Genomic DNA, 23,290 nt, shown 5'->3' with positions numbered 1-23,290 from the left:
CATGAGGTGGCCAAAGTATTGGAGTTTCAGCTTCAGCATCAGTCCTTCCAATGAACACCCAGGACTGATCTCCTTTAGGATGGACTGGTTGGATCTCCTTGCAGTCCAAGGGACTCTCAAGAGTCTTCTCCAACACCACAGTTCAAAATCAATTCTTTGGCACTCAGCTTTCTTTATAGTCCAACTGTCACATCCATACATGACCACTGGAAAAATCATATGATTATACAGTGGAAGTGAGAAATAGATTTAAGGGACTAGATCTGATAGACAGAGTGTCTGATGAACTATGGACAGAGGTTTGTGACATTGTACAGGGATCAAGAGCATCCCCATGGAAAAGAAATGCAAAAAAGCAAAATGGCTGTCTGAGAAGGCCTTACAAATAGCTGTGAAAAGAAGAGAAGCGAAAAGCAAAGGAGAAAAGGAAAGATATTCCATTTGAATGCAGAGTTCCAAAGAATAGCAAGGAGAGATAAGAAAGCCTTCCTCAGCGATCAGTGCAAAGAAATAGAGGAAAACAACAGAATGGAAAAGACTAGAGATCTCTTCAAGAAAATTTGAGATACCAAGGGAACATTTCATGCAAAGATGGGCTTGATAAAGGACAGAAATGGTATGGACCTAAAAGCAGCAGAAGATATTAAGAAGAGGTGGCAAGAACACACAGAACTGTAATCTTCACGACCCAGATAATCACAATGGTGTGATACTCACCTAGAGCCAGACATCCTGGAATGTGAAGTCAAGTGGGCCCTAGAAAGCATCACTATGAACAAAGCTAGTGGAGGTGATGAAATTCCAGTTGAGCTATTTCAAATCCTGAAAGATGAGGCTATGAAAGTGCTGCACTCAATATGCCAGCAAATTTGGAAAACTCAGCAGTGGCCACAGGACTGGAAAAGGTCAGTTTTCATTCTAATCCCAAAGAAAGGCATTCCCAAAGAACTCCTCTTAAGTAAGTCTAAAAAGCTCTAGTTTAGCACTGTTGAAATTTTACAGCTCAGTTACGATGCAAACTGCCTCTAAAACACTTCTGAATAATTTTATTCTCAGGATGTACTGACTGTCCATTTTGTTTCCATACATAAAATTAGGCTAGGGTTAATTATTTTAATCTAAATCTTATTTTTACGGCTGTGCTTACTATTTAGAAACGTGATTTTCCAATAATCATCTGTAGTGTGACCTGAACAGACGCAGAATAACAGATGAGAGGACAATCTTGAAACAAGAATGTGGTTTTGCTTTCGCTGCTGTCCTTCGACCTCCGTTCCCCCCGTGGCCTGGCCTCCCACCCTCCGCGCTCAGCTCCCTCTGCTGCTCCTGGCTGCTTCCTCAGCTCACTCTTCTCTGCTCCAGAGTCCAATGTGTTCGTCTACTTTCTCTGTGATTCCCATCAAACTCTTGGGTTTCAAACTCTCCTGGAAAGGAGCACCAGATAACTTTCACAAAAGTGTCCATGGTTAATCATTTTAATTGCTACCTTTTTCCTGCAGGGTATTTTGTCTTAATTCCAAAAGAGTCCTTCATTCCCCACCCCACGTCCCCTTTTTTCCCCTCATTTCCTATCATTAGTGGTGAAAGTCCAGGCATTCATGATCTCCAAGAACATGACCCGAGGAGATGAAAATTACAAGACTCGTCTAGAATATTCATATTCAAGGCAAGCCCAGATCTTATATAGAGGTTTCTTTAAAAATATAATAGCATACATCTTTGAATAATATATTTGTTTTTAGGATTAAAGAGAAAGATGCTTCCCAGAACCTTGAAATGCAGCATAAAGCTCAGTGTATTGTGCAGTGTTTTCTATTCATAAGCTTTGCAGGAATCCACCTGAAGCTTCCTCAAACACTGTGAGTGCGGTTATGGCCGCTGGTGCCAGATGTTAACATGTAACTTGTGTACTGCTCTGCCAACAGAAATATTCAGAGAATTCATAACAAATACTTGTATTTAATATATTTACAGAACTTTCTAACTTGAAAAATCTGTGTTGCACCTCAAAATAAAGGTATAAGTTTGGAAGCATAAATAAAATTCACACTTTACATTTGGCCGGGATAGAGTACCTAGGACTGTATGCAACCTGCCGTGTAAACAGCCAGGAAATGGGACGAGACGCAGGAAGCACCGCTGTTAGATGTGACGTGGGAGCAGGAAACACAGGACCGTGCCCCCCGGAAGGGTGGGGAAACTGGCGAGATAAGCCCAGCACTTGCCCTGCCTTCCTCTAGGAGGCAGATACTGGATCCGACCAATCAAAGATAACCAGACAGAAGAAGGAGCAGGAATATGTATGCAGGAGAGAAGTCAGGCAACAGACTTAGACCCAGAAGTGACAGGGATGGAGGAATTAGTAGACAAAGATTTTAAAATACTAATTAAAAACAGACCGAAGTATTTAAACAAAAACTTGAACACAGTGAAGAGAGAAACAGAACTAAAAAAGGACTGAACAGCCTAGAGCACAGTAATAAATTATCTGAAAGGAAAATTTCACTGGTGGGATAACAGATTTGGCACTATAGAAGATCACTGAATATGAAGAAAAGGCATTTTAAATATCCAAGTGACTGTCAGAGAGACAAAATCTGAACTTAGTGACCCCCTGAGACTATGTCATAGCAACTAACATATGTGAAATTGTTTACCAGGAGGAGAAGGTTTGGGAAAATATTTAAAGACATGATTGTGGAAAAACTTCCAATGTGAAGAAAACTATAAACCCACAAGTTGAAGATCAATGAACCACAACAATAAAGAAAGACAATGAAAACCAAATCAGATATATCATAATCAAATCGCAAGAATTGAAATAACGGTAAAATCTTAAAAACATCCAAAAAATGATACATTAAAAAGATAAGAGTTTATTAAAAAAGATAAAGTTTATAACAGCCAGGACATGGAAGCAACCTAGACGTCCATCAGCAGATGAATGGATAAGAAAGCTGTGGTACATATACACCATGGAATATTACTCAGCCATTAAAAAGAATGCATTTGAATCAGTTCTAATGAGGTAGATGAAAATGGAGCCTACTATACAGAGCCAGAAAGAAAAACACCAGTACAGTATTACTAATGCATATAGATGAAATGTAGAAAGATGGTAACGATGACCCTATATGCAAGACAGCAAAAGAGACACAGATGTATAGAACAGTCTTTTGGACTCTGGGAGAGGGCGAGGGTGGGATGGTTTGGGAGAATGGCATTGAAACATGTGAATTATCACATGTGAAACAGATCGCCACTCCAGGTTCAGTGCATGAGACAGGGTGCTCGGGGCTGGTGCGCTGGGACGACCCAGAGGGATGGAATGCGGAGGGAGGTGGGAGGGGGGTTAAGGATGGGGAACACATGCACACCCGTGGCTGACTCATGTCAATGTATGGCAAAAGCACTACAATATTGTAAAGTAATTAGCCTCCAATTAAAAGAAATAAATTTATATTAAAAAAATAAAAAATAAATAAAAAAGAAGTGAGGGAAAAAAAGATAATAAGAGTAAGGATTTTTCATCTGAAACTATACCAGTCAAAAGATAACATAATGAATCTTTACAGTGCCAAAAGCAAAAAATTTGTCAATCTAGAATTGCATACTTAGTGAAAATATCTTTTGAAACTGAAGATGAAATGCAGATGCTTCAATTAAGATCTTGGAAATTAGTCACATCTTTGACAGACAGCAGAGGAAGTGCTCCCTTGGTGGCTCAGCGGTAAAGAATCGGCCTGCAATGCAGGAGACGCAGGTTTGATCCCTGGGTCAGCAAGATCCCCTGGAGGAGGACACGGCAACCCACTCCAGTGTTCTTGCCTGGAGAATTCCATGGACAGAGGAGCCTGGAGGACTATAGTTCATGGGGTTGCAAAGAGTCGGACACAACTTACTGATTAAACAACAACAACAACAAATATTTGCATGTACCAGAGTATTTCTGAAATCATTGTTTTCCCTAGAATTTCCAGCTTATCTTTATTAGGGAGTGGTCAATGATAAATTTTAACATGAGATGATTTTTTTTTGTAAGCTTTTAAACTGAAAATATTTTTTTAACTTTAAACATTTTTATTTTATATTGGTCTATAGTTGATTTACAATGTCGTGTTAGTTTCAGGTATGTAGCAAAGGTACGTACATTATTAATATTTAGCTATATATACATATATCCACTTTTGTCAGATTCTTTCTGTATAGGTTATTACAGAGTACTGAGTAGAGCTCCGTCTCTAGCAGCACAAGATGATTCTCTTTTTAAAACTGAAATAGAGTTGACATACAATATCTTGTTAGTCTCCGGTGTCCTGAAGAATGACCTGATATTTGCATATGTTATGAAATGATCACCATGATGAGTCTAATAACCATCTGTCTCCATACAAAGTTACTATGAATGAGATCAAGTCCTGCTGTTGCATCTAGAACATCTGAATCTTACTTTGAGTCCCAGTTAAGTTCTCAGTTTGAGACAATCATTACAAGAAAGGGTACTTTAATTAAAGACTCCTTCTTCCTTTCCATCATTATATGCAAATTCTAACTTGAGAAAATGGCAAACTGGTCTAAACTGCAAAACATTAGCAAATGTCATATTTAGTGATTCTTCAATTTTGATTCATTTCTAGAAAATTGATCTAAGTCATTTTATACTGTTGCTTTACCCAGAACCTTAACCTAGTAAATAGAAGCCCCAAGTGTTTTGGTTTTTGTCAATGCCTATTTTTTTTGGTAAGGAGTTATATTCTCTATTAAAGAAGGAAGAAACTAGACAGTTTTGGAAAAGGGCTGTGATATTATTATCAATATCACCATTGATTATCCTCAGTAACTACTGGTGGATCCATTTTCAGAAAAAATGCCCATATTCCTGAACTTGGCCCCATTTGTGAATATGCCAAATGAATACTGGATACATTCTCTACACAGATTTGGTAACTGTGGTCAATACTGTGGACTAAAATGACTGGTCTTCAGGTCTGTGACAGATAACCTAAAGAATAACATGGGGCAGCTGGCTTTCTGCCCTCCCTGTAATTCAAGAGACTCATTTCCCCACCACCGCAACATACATGCTTACGTGGCTAACACCCATAAGTGATCATATAAGATTTACATGAGTTTTCTTCCCATTACTGAATAAGAATGCAAACTGTGAAACAAGCTTATGAAAATAGTTAAAGAATTAAGATCTAATCATATTTCAAAAGCTCACCCTCAGAGAAGCTCTCTGAAGCACAGGGCACATAAACTGAAATGCATTTAATACTTGGGCAGAAATACAAACTTTGAGAAAATGAAGGAGAGAAAAAAAACTTTATTTTGCTCCAGGGAAGAAGCAGCTATTCTCTGATGTGCAAAAAAGAATTTATCATCAAAGACCAAATGTAAATGGGGCCAATTAATTTTTTTAAGATTCTCTACCTTCTATAATATTTTTATGTCTTCACTTATACTTTATGCCAAAATCTAATGCTGCATGATTTGACAAAGAAAATGACTACTGTATTTAACAAGTTTCGCATACACAATATACATTTTAGACATACTTACTAGATCTATATGTGAGTGGCACAGTCATCGGCATGGCACTTTCAGGAAGCAGGGGGAAGATCTATTTCAAACATGTGACTTCAGACATCAAAACATGTTAAAATGACTCTAATTGAATTATTGGTCAGGCAATCAATTATTTCAAGTAAGCTTTGAATCTAGGAGTTAGATGTCCTGACTTGGCATACTCATAGATCCCATTAATGTTTTACTTATTTCAGAAAATTTTCTACTTTTTGCCTCACTTGTATAATGTAATGAATATTAGTAGGAAATTTATAAAACAATGTATTTACAGGAAGTTGCTACATTAGGTTTGCAGAAAGTTCAACTTAAAGCAGTAATCTCGACACTTAACAAACGCTCTAGTCCCTTTCACAGATAATTCGGAAGTTCAGAAAGATGCTGAGGGGGCAGTCTTGAGATTTAGTCATTAGATCTTCATTATTAAAAATGGCTTAGCGCCTGTGTAGTTTTATGTAGTTTTCCAGGGTTGCCAGTACTGAGAGATTTACCACTCCAGTTCACTGAAAAATAACATCTGAAACGTTTGGCAACAAGGAGTATGGTGCCAAGGCTCCCGTTTGGTCTGCACACAGAGGTCGTCTTCATCAACTCCAGCTGCTCCGGCCGACGAGGCCACAGCTGCCAAACGGTGCGAGGTGGAGCACGCTCGTTACCAGCACCAGCGCTGACGTTAAACCAGCGTGGGTGGTGTGAGCACAGGCAGAGCATCCACCTTCCCCGGCCATGATTTTATAATGTGCATGTGAAGTGGACAACACAGGTTAAACTGGACTGAGGTTAGCCATGCAGGCGCGGTGGACGTTCAGGACAGCGAGTGAGCAGAGGGCGGTGAGTCGGTCCCGCAAGGAGGACCAAGGCCAGCTCTTCATGGAGGAGCAGGAAAACCGCAGGGGAATGAAGAGTGGGCAGGAGGAGAAGCCGGCAGACCGAGGACTCAGGGCAGGGTGAGCCGGCCGAGCGGTGCTGACGGCTGAGGCAAGCTGCGTCCTCCAACGGGTGAGGTGGAAACAAGATGGAGCTGAGCGACCGCTGAGCTGACAGGCTGGCAGTGCCAGGTATGAGGAGAGCAGCCCGCCAAGTTAGGCTTTTGTGGGCAACTCTCCTAGTATGTGCGCGGGTTTGCTTAGTTGTGTCCAACTCTTTGAAACTCCATGCGCTATAGCCCACCAGGATACGCTGTCCAAGGGATTCTCCAGGCAAGAATACTGGAGTGGGTTGCCATGCCCTCCTCCATGGGATCTTCCCAGACCAGGGATCGAACCTATGTCTCCTGCATTGGCAGGCAGGTTCTTTACCGCTGAACCAACTCTCCTCACTCTTCCTCATTCTTCCACTTCAAGTCCATAAAAATAACTACTTGCCTCTGATTCTTTACTAAGGAAGCAATTTTCTTTCTGAATTGTCCCCAAGTCTGGGGCATTCTGTGGCTTTTGACATTGCTAATGACTTTTATTTGTCAACACTTATAATAATGGACACATACATGACACAGTATTTTGTGTGTTTATGAAACACAATAAAGAACCCTCCTGAAATGACCACACAACCTAACGTCCCGCACTGCAGACGCCAGCACATCCTCCTGGCCCACTGCACCTCCTCGCTCCTGAGGATCAGCAACTCTTGGATGTTATTTACTGCCTGATTTAGAAAACAGTACCTGTGTAAGTACTTTAACTTATCACTTAGCTTTACTAGTTCTATTTTTATACAAATAACCATGCTCTACGTAATTTCCCAAAACAGACTTTCTCACACAACATTGTTCCCAAGATTCATTCTCGATGTTTCATTTGCAGCTGTGTTTCCTTCATTTTCACAGCTTTAGTCTATTATAATTCATCTGTTAAGGGGCACTTGAACTTTCCCAGTTTCCTCCTCCAATAGCTGTGCTGGTGTGGACAGTCCAGTACACGTCTTCTGGTGTGTATTTATGAATTTCTGGGGCATATGCTAATAAGCTGAACTGACAGTTCATAAATCAAATGTTAATCTCTACAGGATAATGCCACCGACATTTTGTATCCTCACCACAGTATATGCACTCTTTTTCTTCTATACTTTCAATCACACTTGGTGCTGTCAATTTCCTATTTTTAATAATAACTTTCAGTTCAATTCAGTTCAGTCTCTCAGTCGTGTCCGACTCTTTGCGACCCCATGGACCGCAGCACGCAGCCAGGCCTCCCTGTCTATCACCAACTCCTGGAGTTTACCCAACTCATGTCCATTGAGTTGGTGATGCCATCCAACCATCTCATCCTCTGTCGTCCCCTTCTCCTCCTCTTTCAATCTTTCCCAGCATCAGTGTCTTTTCAAACGAGTCAGCTCTTTGCATCCGGTGGCCAAAGTATTGGAGTTTCAGCTTCAACAGCTTCAGTAAGATATAATTACTTCACATTTCATGAAGTTCACACTTTAATCTGCGCAAGTCAGTGTTTCTTAGTGTATTCATACAACTCTATCTCGATCACCACTGCTAAATTCCAGGACATTTCCATCACCTCAAAAAGAAACCCCACACCCACTCGTGGTCATGTCCTCCCCCGAAGCCCCTGGCAACCACTGATTTCTTTCTGTCTCTATGGATTTCCCACCCAGGTCACGGCATATAAGTGGAGTCTCACCACAGAGGGCTGCTGTGTCTGGTCTGTTTCTCTTAGCTCACTTTTGTTGTGGCGTGCGTCAGGCAAACAGTATCCCATCGTGTGGACGCACCACACTTGTTTATCTCCTTGCCAGCTGGTGAATGTTGGAGATTTTCAATGTTATTGGCGTACAGTTGCTCATTAACTCTCAACATCTTTCAGTCTTTTCTGGATCTCCAGCCCTAGTCCTCAGTTCCTTTCTTGTGTATGTGTGCCTTCTCCTTATTTTTCCAATTAGTCTTCCAGAAAGTCTGTTTTCTAGCCTTCCAAAAGGATCAAATTTTGATTTTACTGCACTACAACAAACTCTGGAAAATTCTTAAAGAGACGGGAATACCAGACTCCTTATCTGCCTCTTGAGAAATCTGTATGCAAGTCAGGAAGCAACAGTCAGAAATGGACATGGAACAGACTAGTTTCAAATAGGGAAAGGAGTACATCAAAGCTGTATATTGTCACCCTGCTTATTTAACTTATATGCAGAGTACATCATGAGAAACATTGGGCTAGATGAAGCACAAACTGGAATCAAGATTGCCGGGAGAAATATCAATAATCTCAGATATGCAGATGACACCACCCTTATGGCAGAGAGTGAAGAGGAACTAAAGAGCCTCTTGATGGAAGTGAAAGAGGAGACTGAAAAAGTTGACTTAAAACTCAACATTCAGAAAACTAAGATCATGGCATCTGGTCCCATCAATTCATGGGGAAACAGTGGGAACAGTGACAGACTTTATTTTTTGGGGTTCCAAAATCACTGCAGATGGTGACTGCAGCCATGAAATTAAAAGACACTTGCTCCTTGGAAGGAAAGTTATGACCAACCTAGATAGCATATTAAAAAGCAGAGACATTGCTTTGCCAACAAAGGTCTGTCTAGTCAAGGCTATGGTTTTTCCAGTGGTCATGTATGGATGTGAGAGTTGGACTATAAAGAAGACTAAGCGCCAAAGAATTGATGCTTTTGAACGTGGTGTTGGAGAAGACTCTGAGAGTCCCTTGGACTGCAAGGAGATCAAACCAGTCCATCCTAAAGGAAAGCAGTCCTGAATATTCATTGGAAGGACTGATGCTGAAGCTGAAACTCCAATACTTAGGCCACCTGATGTGAAGAACTGTCTCATTTGAAAAGACCCTGATGCTGGGAAAGATTGAGGGCATGAGGAGAAGGGGATGACAGAGGATGAGATGATTGGATGGCATTACAGACTCAATGGACATGAGTTTGAGTAAGCTCCGGGAGTTGGTGATGGACAGGGAGGCCTGGCCTGCTGTGGTCCATGGGGTCACAAAGAGTCAGACACGACTGAGCGACTGAACTGAACTGAACTTACTCGCTTTTTATTAAACTGTCTGCCTCCCTTGGCATCCACGACACTATCTCCTTTTGATTCTTCAGACGCCTCTCTGGTAACTGCTTATTGGTCTCTGCTGACTTTAAATGAGAACTGCCCCATGCCATCTGCTCTTCCCTAGCTAAGCCCTCTTTTTAAAAGTCCACTCTTAGAGCTTTAAGTCCCCTTTTTGTTGGGGTGAGTTCCTGCTCTCTCTTTCTACTGCTCTGTCCCTTGCACCCACATCCAGACTCAGTCCAGCCGCAGGGTAGCCCCCTCTCTGAGCTGTCTCATGGGCACTGAATCAATGTCCCAGCTAACCTCAGTCACATCACCTTTCCTGAGTCTGCCCCTCCCTCAGCTTGTTAGCCGCACCACCACTGAGTCTCCCAAATCAGACACACAAGAGTTTCCCAGAATCCTCTTCTCTCACCCTTGACTGTCTTACCGATTTTCACTTCCAGGTCTTCACCGTTCCTCCCCTGGATTTTACACCAGCCTTTTCACCGGTCTCTCCTGCTCTACCTTTTTCTGTCTGGCCTCCATGCTCCTCCTGGTGTTGTACATGAACTGCAGGGATGATCCCAACGCCCAGCCACTCTGCAGGCTTAAGCTCTCCAGTCTCCGCTCCTGCAATTCCTTGCACAGAAGTTGTAGTAAACATACGACTCAGGCCATTCTCTGAAAACTGTATTTGCTTTGGGTTTTTCACAGTGATGGTCTAAAACAGGGGCTCCAACCTGGGCACCTTGGGCTTATGAAGCATCACGACGGTATCAGGGGACACAGGAAAAAGCCTGAGAAGTCCTCAGTTCCCAAAGATAGAATCTGTAGAACGACAGAATGCTTTCTGTGGAAGCCCTTCCACACACACTTCCTTACAGAGGATGAGTTCTTCAAACTGTTCAGTTTCCCCAACAAGACCACTGTGGTGTCACCTCCAAGCCGCCCATCTTGGCCTGACCCCCAGCTTGGGGACCCCCTGATGTACTCGCTCACCAACTGGCCTTTAATTTCCTTTCAGACCAAAATCAGCATCGCAGGCCATCATACCTCTATCCCACCCACACATTACCCTGGCCCTGCTTGGAACGGGGAGGTCTGAATCCTCGTATCAGTTTCGGGGTGTGACCTGTCTACATCTAATGTCAGACTGATTTATTACTGTACTAGTGTAAACCTAAATTTCACTAGAGGAAAATATATCAATAAAAGGATAACAAGAGGAAACAAAACAAGAAACCAAAATCGTGACAAATAATTTTGCAAACCTTAAATGTCTGTGAATAATCTACAGCATTGAGAAGTACTTCCCCAAACAGGATTACAATGAAGGAACAGATTAGGAGAAATGATATCAGTGTGAAAGAAAAAGATATTATTTGAGGTCAGAACCACCAGGAGCTCAGGACCTAGGAATCTGCATTAAAAGCTCTCCTGTTGACTCTGGTAATCAGCCCATTTGGGAACCACTGTTCTAGCTAACTGAGGATGTGACTGAGGGCTCTTTCTTCGATAAAAGCACTGGGACCATAATTTATATAAAGCATACAGTTACTGCTCACCATGCTCCATCTCGTTTCTACTGTGATGTTTTTTTTTTTTTGGTAAAAAGAACCCAATAAGTTGAGATTGGTTGCTTCAAATGAATGAATAGCATCAACTTTGATAACCCTGAAAGGGTTTCTATGGTAACACAGAACAAAGGTAATAACCACCAGTTCAGCTCACCAAGGTCTAAATAATCAACGTTGCTTAGCGATCTTAAGCTGGCTTACTTTTAATGGTTTTAAATGCAGTAAAAAGCAAAACGGTCAGTTCCAAGGAGTCAGGCAATATTACTACTAGAATATATAACTAATTATGTGCTAACCCTAAACAAATATAGACTGGAATATATGGTTTACTCATGAAAGCAATTAAAATACATAAATATAATTTACACTGAGTCCACCACCCTGGCATGTAATTATCTATCTAATTCAAACCACGCAGTTAGGTGTTAGAATTTAACGTCCCTGAACTAAAAACAAATATGGAAAGTCATTTTGGGATTTGACGCTCATTCATTTTCAACCAAATATCCACAAATTCATTTTAAATGCACACAAGAACTGCAACAGCTTCACCTAAATCAGTTTTCTACAAGTTAAACATCCCTCCTACACTCAGATGTGATTGTGGAACGACTTTGATCTTTATTCCCAAATTTATTGCTCCGTGTAATCCATGACAAAGTATAATGTGATTTACTGTATCTCTATATGACAGCCCAGCAGCTGACAGAACTTAATGATTTAGCGTAAGAAACAAACCTTCCGGCACCGAAGCACGCAGATCGTAACAGGGGCCCCTCCGCACCAGCTTCCAGCGCAGCCTACACAAGCTGGCACTGAGAACTCCAAAACCATTCTCTCTCTTTTGTGAGCATTTAATGAAGGAGGTTTTTATGCCTTAAACATGCTTTGTAGCTGCAAGCAAAAATTTTGGAACATTTTGCTTTTGTTCTCATTAAAACAATGAGGGACTAGTCGCATGCTAATGTTCTTTTCTCAGAGAAAAGGACTCAGTTTCTTCATTTAATTTGAAGCAAATGAAGAACACAAACATGGGAATCTATAAACCAAATTTATATTTGGTTATTGTATACAAAAAGGATAGATTATATAATTGAGCACTATATATAATGAAGACAGCTACAATATAGAAAAAGAATAGATTAGATAATCAGGCACTCAATCAGGCAGTCAAAACCTGTCTTCAGAACTGAAGTTTCTCTGTGAACTCGGGTCTGCACTCGGGGCAGGAAGTGTCAGGGCAGATGGGCCTCAGGTCTCTCTCTCTCAGCATCTCCAGGGTCCGTTTGACTGCTTTGCGGAGGGTCATGCTGGCTCTCACGGTGGGGGCCGTGACGGGCCTGGGGGTTTCACACTCCTGAAGGAGGTGGCCAAGAGTGGAGGATGCTCCCAGATCCCTTGCCCAGCCCCCGAAGATGACGAGTTGGTGTCTGAATACGGAGCCTGCCTCGAGGTCTGGCCGGGCTTCCAAAGCAGGGATGTCTGGAGTCTCACTCATTTCCTAGCGCTGGGGTTCTCGACAGAATACCCACCCTGCCCCTACCTGTGGGTCTTCAGGTATTTGTCGGCCTATGACCCAATCAAGGTGAAGCTACTTCTTGTCGCCTCTCTGGGGTATTTGGTTATAAAAGACAAGTTATATTCGGTTTAGTCGTTTAGTCGTGTCCGACTCTTTGTGATCCCACAGACTGTAGCCCACCAGGCTCCTCTGTCCATGGAATTCTCCAGGCAAGAATACTGGAGTGGATTGCCATTTCCTTCTCCAGGGGATCTTCCCCACCCAGGGATTGAACCTGGGTTTCCTCCATTGGCAGGCAGATTCTTTACCAACTAAGACACCAGAGAAACCCAAGTTACATCTCCATCACTTCAATTCAGAACTTTGACACCCAGTGTCTTCTTACAGGTATTTGAATGAAAGATTCTTATCAAGGTGAGTTACCACTGGGACATCCAAGACACGATCCACGCACTGCTGCTAACTGGCTGAACCCACCATGGATCACAGTCTGAGCCCCTGCTCTTCAAGTGCAGAAACGCAATGTCGCCGGAGCCCCCCAGGGGGAGGAGTATCTACTGTGCAGACAAAAGCCACAGCAGAATCAGGTTCTAGAGCATATTTTCTGTTACCCTGTGTTCTATCCTTCCTTACATCTCCTTCAGGTCTGCACATTACCTTGCTCACATTCTAAACCAGCATCTTGACATGCTCAGCACCTATCATTTGTCACACACACTCAGCCCTAGTTCTGTAATCTCACAACAGAACTTGGAAAAACTCCAAGAATTCCTACTGTCTCTTGTTTGGAAAGATTATGGTTAATTGCTTCAGAGTCCAAAGCTACTAAAATCCTTGAAGAGCTTTTCTGATGAACTGTATGATTGGTTTTCAATCCACCCCAAATGAAGAACAAATAATACCTTATATGCAAATGTACCGCGAGCCAGGCTTCATCCTGGAGTGTGTCAGTGGACCCTCAATCTCCTAAAATGGCCATGAGCCTTCTGAATGTTTAAATACAAAAAAGTCAAAAGACGTGAACTAAATAACTTACTAGCCAAGGCAGGCAGAAACTAAATTTAAAAATTTTCCTGATTGGTCAAAGGTATAATACAAATGTTTTAACCCAAAATATACTCAAAAGCTATTCCCCTCCACTTGATTTACAAACTTTAAATATATTTGGTATTTAAATATATACCAAAATAAATTTGGTATTTAACTCTGCAGAGTTGCTTCTTCTTTATTTTGAAGTGAAAAAGTAAAAAAAAAAAATGTTTTCTTTGCACAACCTCCTAAAAAAATGTGTTTGCCCTTTTCTTCTACATTTGACATGGAATCTGCAGCTGCCAACAGGAGATCTTCAGGAATATACACCAAGAAGAAGCGCCACATCCTTCACGGCTTGGACCGAAGCTCCTAACCCTCCCTGTGATTCACACCCCCTCCTCCCAGGTAGACACCGCCCCTGGCTGCATCCACTCTCCGCTTGTCTCCCACTCAACTCTGACTTCAGAGCCAGACACCCAGGGTTTGGCCAAATCAAAGTGTCTCAGGTCAAGGAATGTGGATTTTATTCTAGGATGCCTAAGAGGCTTAGGAGCAGGCAGTGAGATGAACAGCTGTCACGGGGGAGATGAGCCCCCAGGACCACCGGAAGGAACCAGAGGAGCAGAGCAGGAAGCTGAGCGACAGTCAGGACTTTTGCTTCCAGTCCTGATGCAGCTACAAGTGGCGAGGAGACAGAGGAAGTGAAGGGGGTTATCCTGGCCTCGGGCCTCTTTTTGAAGGAGAAAGTTGCATTAGGGAAACCCAGAACATTAAACCAAAGGAGATGACGGCCTTTGAAGTCTTCACATGTTTATCTACCTGTCTACCATGTCTTTCACAAACATGTGGGCACCCAACCGCTGACACACTTCAAGTGGATTTTCCTATAGAAATCCTTCATTTAAAGACGTTTAATTTTGATGTATTTTTCAGAGTGCAGCGGGACAAATGAAAGATGCATTGAGAAATGTGACTACCGGTGAACCACAAACAACCCTCGGGACTGAGGGCTGGAGCCGCCCCGCGTGGAGGTGATGGCCTCTGTTGCAGCTGCTCTCCCCCGTGCCGTGCTCCCTTCTCAGAATTATCGATCGCCGTGGCTTCCATAACCCGCTGTCGTTTTTAAACAGATGTAATCTACTCACCATCGTGTTCACCCTGTTCAGATGTCCAGGGCAACAGCCTGTACTATGTTCCCAAAGCTGTGCGAGTGTGTGTGAGTGCAGAGTGTTTTCTGCCCCAAAGGCAGCGCTGCACCATCAGCCGCCAATCTCCACCACTCTCAGGCCTCGGAGACCCCGAGCCTACCTTCCGTCTCTGTGAATTTGTCTGTTCTGAATATTTCATACAAATGGAATAAGACGACGTGTGTTTTTTAGTGTCTGCCTCTTCTCACGTGCACAATATTTTCAAGGTTTATCCACTTTGTAGCAGGCATCAGTAATTCATTCCTTTTATGACTAAATAACATCCCATTGTATGGATATACCACATCTGTCCATTTATCACCATTAGGTGGGAACTGAGTTGTTTCTACTTTGTGACCACTGCAAATAAATGTTGCTATGAACATTTATGTATAGGTTTTTGCATGAACATGTGTTTTCAGTTCTCTTGGGATGTACTTAGGAGTGGGATTGAGGGGTCCTTGGTAATGTGATGGGCTTCCCTTGTGGCTCAGCAGTAAAGACTGCCTGCAATGCAGGAGACCTGAATTCGATCTCTGGGTTGGGAAGATCCTCTGGAGGAGGGCTTGGCAACTCACTCTAGTACTCTTGCCTAGAGAATGCCATGGACAGAGAAGCACGGCAGGCTGCAGTCCATGGGGGTCACACAGAGTCAGAAATTACTGAAGTGACTAAGCAGCAGCATGGTAATTCTATGCTTAACCTTTTGAGATTGATGCTTTCACACTGTGGTGCTGGAGAAGACTCTTGAGTGTTCCTTGGACAGCAAGGAGATCAAACCAGTCCATCCTAAAGGAAATCAACCCTGAATAGTCATTGGAAGGACTGATGCTAAAGCTGAAGCTGCAATACTTTGGTCACCTGCTGGGAAGAGCCGACTCATTGGAAAAGACCCTGATGCTGGGAAAGATTGAGGGCAGGAGAAGGAGACGACAGAGGATGAGATGGTTGGATGGTGTCACCAACTGAAGGGACATGCGTTTGAGCAAACCCCGGGAGACGGTGGAGGACAGGGAGGCGTGGCGCGCTGCAGGCCACGGGGTCGCAGAGAGCCGGACCCGGCTGAGCGACTGAACAACGGCAACAGTGACAAGAGAACACCCAGCACGCGCCGTTTTTAGGAAACATCCTGTGAAAAGGTTACGTTACATGAGAATGTTTTCAGGATATTAACCACATTACATACTGTCTTCTTCACTGAGGAAAAAAATAGTGAAAGTGTTAGTCGCTCAGTCATGTCCAACTCTTTGCGACCCCATGGACTGCAGCACGCCAGGCCTCCCTGTCCTCCACCATCTCCCGGGGTTTGCTCAAACCCATGTCCATTGAGTCAGTGATGCCATCCAACCGTCTCATCCTCTGTTACCTGTTGCCTCCTTCTCCTCCTGCCCTCAACCTTTCTAAACATCAGGGTCTCTTCCAATGAGTCGGCTCTTCCCAGCAGGTGGCCAAAGTACTAGAGCTTCAGCTTCAGCATCAGTCCTTCCAATGAATATTCAGGATTGATTTCCTTTACATGAAGAACCCCTAGTAAGTTTTTCTCTGAAGATTTCAATTCCAGGAATTTGAACAAGTGACTTTTAAAACTGTATTGCATTGAATCTTTTTTTTTTTTTTGCATTGAATCTTGTTCTAATTGTGATGCTCTCTTGACATTTGTTCCTAAAAAATGTAGAGTCAAATTCAGTTTCCCCTCAAAGAGGCAGACAAACCCAGCATTCATTGTTTTTTCACAAACCTGACCTCCAGCTTCATGTTGTTTCCTTTTATTTCCCTCTAGATTTGATTCCTTACTCTAGAAAAAACTTGCATATAAAAAGCCATCTTAGAGTTTCTAATATTTTCTCCCTAAAGAAGTGAAAAAGTAAAAATGGAAAAAAACACCACCTTCAGTGAAGTTAAAGCCAGAAAATGCCAGAACTTCAAAGGAACTCTGAGTGAAAAAAATGCAGGCAAGGTTCACCAGTGGATGATAAAGAAGTAGAAGAAAGTCTGGGGAGATACAGGGTATGCACACAGACTCGAGTATCTCCTCAAGACAGCTTACATGTCACAGAGGGAACAGTGACTACAACAGAGAACCCGGCAGGCACCACCTAACCGGGCGACCAGTGTTAAAGTCAGCAGTGACACAGCGTCTGGATATCACCAACGCCACGCACTTGTGCCGGCACGACACCAGCTCCGTAGGATTCCCACCAAAAACACAGGCCCTCAGTCTGATCATGAAGCAACATAAAATAAATCCAAAGTGAAAAACATTATACAAAATAACTGATACTATTCAAAAGTGACAAGGTCGTGAAAAATAAGGAAAGACTGAGAAAGTGTCATGTATTGGAGGAGACGAAAAAGACCTGACAGCTAAGCACAACGGGAGACCCTGGGTTGAACCCTGGGACGAGAGAAGAGGAACATCAGTGGGAAAACTGGAGAAAGTCAAAGAGGGTCTGCAGTTATTAACCAGTACAAATATAAACTATCTTACTGGCGTTAATTTCCAGGTTTCCATGGTCACACCAACAGTAAGTAAGATGCTGACCTGGGGAGAAGCTGGGTGATAGACGGATGGAAATTCTCTGCACTTTTTAGCAACTTCTTAGTAAGTGTAAATAGACAGTTTTAAAAGCTTTACAAAGTCATCTTCTACCTTTTTAATAAGTAGAGTTTTCATAATTACTGCTTGACATCCCCCCAATATGTTCTGAGCTCTTTGCTTGCCATTTTCCGTCCCAATGGACTACCTTAGAAATTTGTATCTAGTGTCAATTCAAAGATCATCTTCTCCATAAAACAGTCCCTGATTATCACAGACCTCAGATTTCCAGCGTTGTACCTAAGCTAGAATTTCATCGTGCAGACATACACAGTTTTAGATAGACTGTCAGACAGGACTTAGCGACTAAACCATCACCATCACCACACAGTCAGGTTCATTTATGCTTGTATTTCTCACTATCACCAGCATAAAAAGCTTCCCTGGTAGCTCAGATGGTAAAGCGTCTGCCTGCAATGCAGGAGACCCGGGTTCAATCCCTGGGTCAGGAAGAGCCCCTGGAGAAGGAAATGGCAGCCCACTCCAGTGCTCTTGCCTGGAAAATCCTGTGGACGGAGAAGCCTGGTAGGCTACACCACCGGGTCGCAAAGAATCTGAAACGACTGGGCAACTTCACTTTCTCTTTCACTTTCCACTATAACAACAGCTCCCAGGAAACGGGGGAGGTTTACGTTCGTCCCCCTGATCAGCACTGAGCTAAGCGTATAGTAAATGCCTGATAGATACAGGCTGACTCATTCACCCACAGACTCAGGAAGCTGAAGCTTTGGGGGTTCACACCACCTGTTAATTCTCTCCTTTGACTAGGCGGGCCGTGAGTTATGGCCAAGGATGACAGTTCTAATACTTTCTCATTCACCGGAAGTCTCTAAAATGTATGGGGCTTCCTTCAGTTTAATAAGGTGATCTGGGTCTAATAAACACCATAATCTATACTGGAATTTTAACAATTAACAGAACTAGAGGCCTAAATTATAAATCTTTAAAATCATATTTTAAAATCTGTTAAAATTCCTCACCCAATAATAACAGGAAATGTATAATAATAAAAGCAACGTCACAAATAAGACTCAAAGCCACTGAGGTTTTATGAGATATTTTCCACGGCCCAGCGCTGCTTCCTTAGACTGTCCGAGGATGTCTACTGAGCTGCTGAATTCGTGCAGTGGGAACAAATGTCTGTTCTCTTTGCCAAGAAAATACCATAGATGAATATTAAAAACAGCTCTGTTAGCCAAAATTCACATCTGCATGCACTTAGAAGTGTAGCTTTTCTTTCTTCCAATAATAATTTGTAATGCGTTGTGAAAAACTTTAAAAATGGCATACAGTACTCCACACCTGGCCAGTTAACTAGTGTTTCAGCCACAAGTACAATGATAAAGCCCACACTGTCACTGAAACGGATCAGTGTGCTTTGGATATACGCACATGTATGTGTGTATCTATTAGGAACATTTTTGGACATATAGCTCAGTGCTCGCTCTGTCTCCATATATATATTCAGAAAATAAAATTTAAAACATACCCTAATGTAATTAATCAATTACAAAAGAAAATATTTTTAAGGGTATTATAATTTAAAATGGGCTTCCCAGGTGGCGCTAGTGGTAAAGAACGCGCCTGCCAATGTAGGAGACATGAAACAAGGGTTTGATCCCTGGGTCTGGAAGATCCCCTGGAGGAAGAGATGGCAACCCACTCCAGTATTCTTGCCTGGAGACTCCCATGGACAGAGGAGCCTGATGGGCTACAGTCCATGAGGTCACAAACAGTCAAACACAACTGAAATGCCTTAGCATGCACAGCACACATGCACATAATCTAAGACACAACAGTTAGATTTTTCTACACAATTATGGGAATACCAATACTTAAAAAAAACTTCTCAACTATCAAACTGATATTGTTTTTAAAAAAGACATCGATTCACTGAAAATGACATTACAAACATTGATATTTTTCCACCAAATTTTCAAGGGTAGGAGAAGTATATTTTGGGTCTGATTTCAATATAGTTGTTTTTGCAAAAATTTTGTCATATTTTAAGTAGTAGAGGCTTTCAATCTAATGCAATATTTAGAATATGTACATAAACTACTAATTTTAAATTACTTTAATGTTGAGAAAGAATCATTAATAAGATCAAGAATAGCTTGTACCTTAAAAAGAGGTAATTCAATGTATCTATTACATGCCTATAATTTATGGATATCATTGTTATTTAAAAATCATATACAGGTCTGAGGACACAATAAAGTAAACCGGGAAATTAAAAATTCTCTGGCCTCGGGATGCATTTTCTATGATGAGACTTCATTTGACTCTATATATGTTAGGTTTGTTTTGAGAAGTCATTTTTAAAAATTCATCACTCTAGTAATAAAATATGCTTCTGTGAGAAATAAAGTATGTTAACATAAGTTGCTTCACTGAATTAAAATTAATCCTCCATAGAGAAAACTGTTAAACAATACTTATCTGATAATATAGAAATTCCAAAGAAGCGACCAAAAAAGTAACTAGAGCAAATAAGTGAGTTTATAAAGGTCATAGGGTACACAATCACTATTGAAAAACTCTATTGTACTTCTCAATAGTAGTAATGAAACAACGAGAATGCTGAAACATGAAATGATTAGGTATAAATCTAATAAAATTAAAGCAACATCTGTATGCTGAGAACTGCAAATGCTGATGAAAGACAATAAAGAAAGCTAAATAAATGACAGTAAAGTTCATGGACTGGGATACTGAATATCATTAAGATTTCACTTTTTTCCAAACTGAGAAATAGATTTAATACAATTGAAAAGTCCCAGTAGGATTCTGTGCAGAATTCATTTCACTGACTCTAAGATCAAAAGAACTACCATGAGCAAAACTATTCTGAAAAAGAACGAAGTTGGACAAACCATACTACTTGTCTCCAAGACTGATGATAAAAGCTACAATAATTAAGACAGTGTGGCATTGGTGAAGGAAAGATATACATGTCAACAGAACAAAATTTGAGAGTCTAGTATGCACACACGGATGGCCAACTGATTTTCAATAAAGCTGCGAAGATGATTCAATGGAGAAAAAATCTTTTCAACAAACAGTCTTGATATAATGGAATCAATCTACATCTTGCACCAGTCACATGAACCATAGAAACAAATATAAAACTTGTAAAAGAAAACAGGAGAAAATCCCTGTGACATTATGATAGGCAAAAATTTCTTAGAAATGACACCAAAAGCCTGACCTTAAAAGAACAAACTGATAAACTGGATTACATAAATATTAGGAACTTCTGCTCTTTGAAAAATACTGTAAAAAAAAATACTGAAAAAAAGAATGAAAAGAAGCCACTGACTGTAAAAGTGTTTCCAAATCATAAATCTTATGAAGAATTTGTATCTAAAATACATTAAGAACACTCAAAATTCAATAGTAAGACAACAAATAACTGAATATGAAATGAGAAAAACATTTAAATAAACACTATACCAAGGACAGAGGAGCCTGGTGTGCTGCAGTCCAAGGGGTCCCAAAGAGTGGGAGCCGGCTGAGCGACTGAACACCACCTTAAAATACTGGGGCGAGAGGGCTTGAGGCAGCCAGTGACTGACGCACCCAGCACCGAGATCTGTCTCTCGAGACGACTCCCCCCCGGGTCTCCATCTTACCTTCTTCTCTTTGAGGCCAGACGGTCCGGGGTCCCTCGGGGGCCACAGACTCCCAGCCTGCTCTGTCTCGGGGGGGCCACCACAATCTCCCCTCAGCCCCATCAGACGCCGGGCCTGACTTTCCCTGAGACCTGAGGAGTCTAAAGTCAGAGCAGCCCACGTCCTTTGCCTCATGGATACCCAGGAGCCGGCGAGAGCAGGAAGCAGGCTCGGGAGAGGCACCGCTCCAACTCTGCTCTGATGCCCCTGGGGCACAGCCTCCCGCCCCGGCAGACAGGCGCTCAGGTGGGTGGCAGCAGCGAGGTCACAATCCGGCTGTTACTAGCATCACGCAGGGCTGAGGACCACATGCCCTGTCCTGTGCCTCTGTCTCCCAGGGGCAGGATGGGCAGGAGGCTGAAGACGCCCCCGGGCTTAGGGCCAGGACAACAAGCCGCTGGGGACTTCCGCACATCACTGCTCAGCCTAGAGTGGTGATGATGAAGAGCATTCTGAAAGAACTGAAGAACGTAACTTGAAAATCACATATACACCATCTGGCAAAGAAATCAATGAGCACATTCCCTTTTCCCCTAAATGCAAGGTTATCTTTGGCTTACTTCTCCTGTCATCTCAGGAGCATGTGTGCTAAGTCGCTTCAGTCGGGTCCGACTCTGTGCAACCCCATGGACTGCAGCCTGCCAGGCTCCTCTGTCCATGGCATTCTCCAGGCAAGAACACTGGAGCGGGTTGTCATTTCTTCCTTTAGGGGATCTTCCTGACCTGAGGATCTTCCTGACCCAGGGATCAAGCCCATGTCGCCTGCATTAGCAGGTGGATTCTATACCACTGAGCCACCAGGGAAGTCCACTCAGGCCCTTTTTAAATTCTGTGGCTTAGGGTCTGTCTCTCCTGCTGGTGTGTGAACTCTGCGAAGGCAGGAATCTCTGCTGTTTGTTCACTGCTATAGCAAGCCTCCAGGACCACTACACACAGAGTAGGTATCAAACGCTAAGGCATTACAAACGCGCCATTGCCTGCTAATCGCCTGTAGCATCCACGCTTCTTTTTTTAAATAGTAACCCTAGCGCACGTGCTCACAAGTCCCTGCTCCCCTGCAGTAGCCCAGGACTAGGATTTCTCCAGCACGGTGTGATGGGAGTGAGAGGCAGCTGCCGTCCCACTTCCTAGAGGCACGTCGTTTGCCCTCGTCCTCCTTGCCCCTTCCTGCCGCGTGAGCACGGGTGACGGGCGGAGGGAGGCTCCACACTGGAGACGACAGAGCCACGCCACCAGCCAGCCGGGCCCCATGACCTCCTGGGACGGAACCACTGGCTCCCGCCCTGAACCAGACTGTGATGAGAGAGCAAGATAAACTCCCAACCTCACTTGTCCACGGTTTGGGGATTCTTTTTTACAGAAGCTTGGGCTCACTGTAAAGAATATGGAGAAGACTTCGTACAATTTTTCACTTTTGATTTATCAACATAGTGAATTACACTAATAGCATTCCTAATATCAAGCCATTTTTGCATTCCTGGAATAATCTCATGTGGCCATGGTGAGCTGCTGTTGTTCAGGAGCTAAGTCATGTCTAATTCTATGCGACCCCATGAACTGCAGCGATCAAGGCCTCCCTGTCCTTCACCATCTCCCGGAGCTTGCTCAAACTCATGTCCATTGAGTCGGTGATGCGGTCCAACCAACTCATCCTCTGTCGCCCCCTTGTCCTCCTGCCTTCAATCTCTCCCAGCATCAGGGTCTTTTCCAAAGAGTTGGCTCTTCGCATCAGGTGGCCAAAGTACTGGAGCTTTACCTTCAGCGTCAGTCCTTCCAATGAACATGTAGGGTTTATTTCCTTTAGGATTGACTGGTTTGATCTCCTTGCTGTCCAAGGGACTCTCAAGAGTTTTCTCCAGCACCACAATTCAGAAGCATCAACTCTTTGGCACTCAGCCTTCTTTATGGTCCAACTCTCACATCTGTACATGACTACTGGAAAAACCATCCCTGTGACTATATCGACCTTTGCTGGCAAAGTAACGTCTTTGCTTTTTAATACTCTATTGCATGATGTTTTAAATGCAATACTAACCTCTACTGCCTAATATTTTATTGGCTCTTTTTACAATATTCATGAGTGAGATTAATTTGTGTTTAGAGGGATATCATTTTCAGGTTTTAGTATTGA

General features: G+C 42.7%; 1 protein-coding gene across 4 annotated transcripts in view; it reads right to left on the bottom strand.

The window, feature by feature from the left end:
• The window catches only part of CEP112 (centrosomal protein 112), a 299,121-nt gene that overhangs the window by 68,944 nt on the left and 206,887 nt on the right, over positions 1-23,290 (bottom strand). The gene's annotated exons all lie outside the window — the stretch shown is intronic.

The sequence above is a fragment of the Cervus canadensis genome, chromosome 1, assembly GCF_019320065.1.
Source record: "Cervus canadensis isolate Bull #8, Minnesota chromosome 1, ASM1932006v1, whole genome shotgun sequence".
NCBI classification, from domain to species: Eukaryota; Metazoa; Chordata; class Mammalia; order Artiodactyla; family Cervidae; genus Cervus; species Cervus canadensis.
Note: the sequence above shows the minus strand (reverse complement) of the source record. Positions and strands in the feature narration are given on the sequence as shown.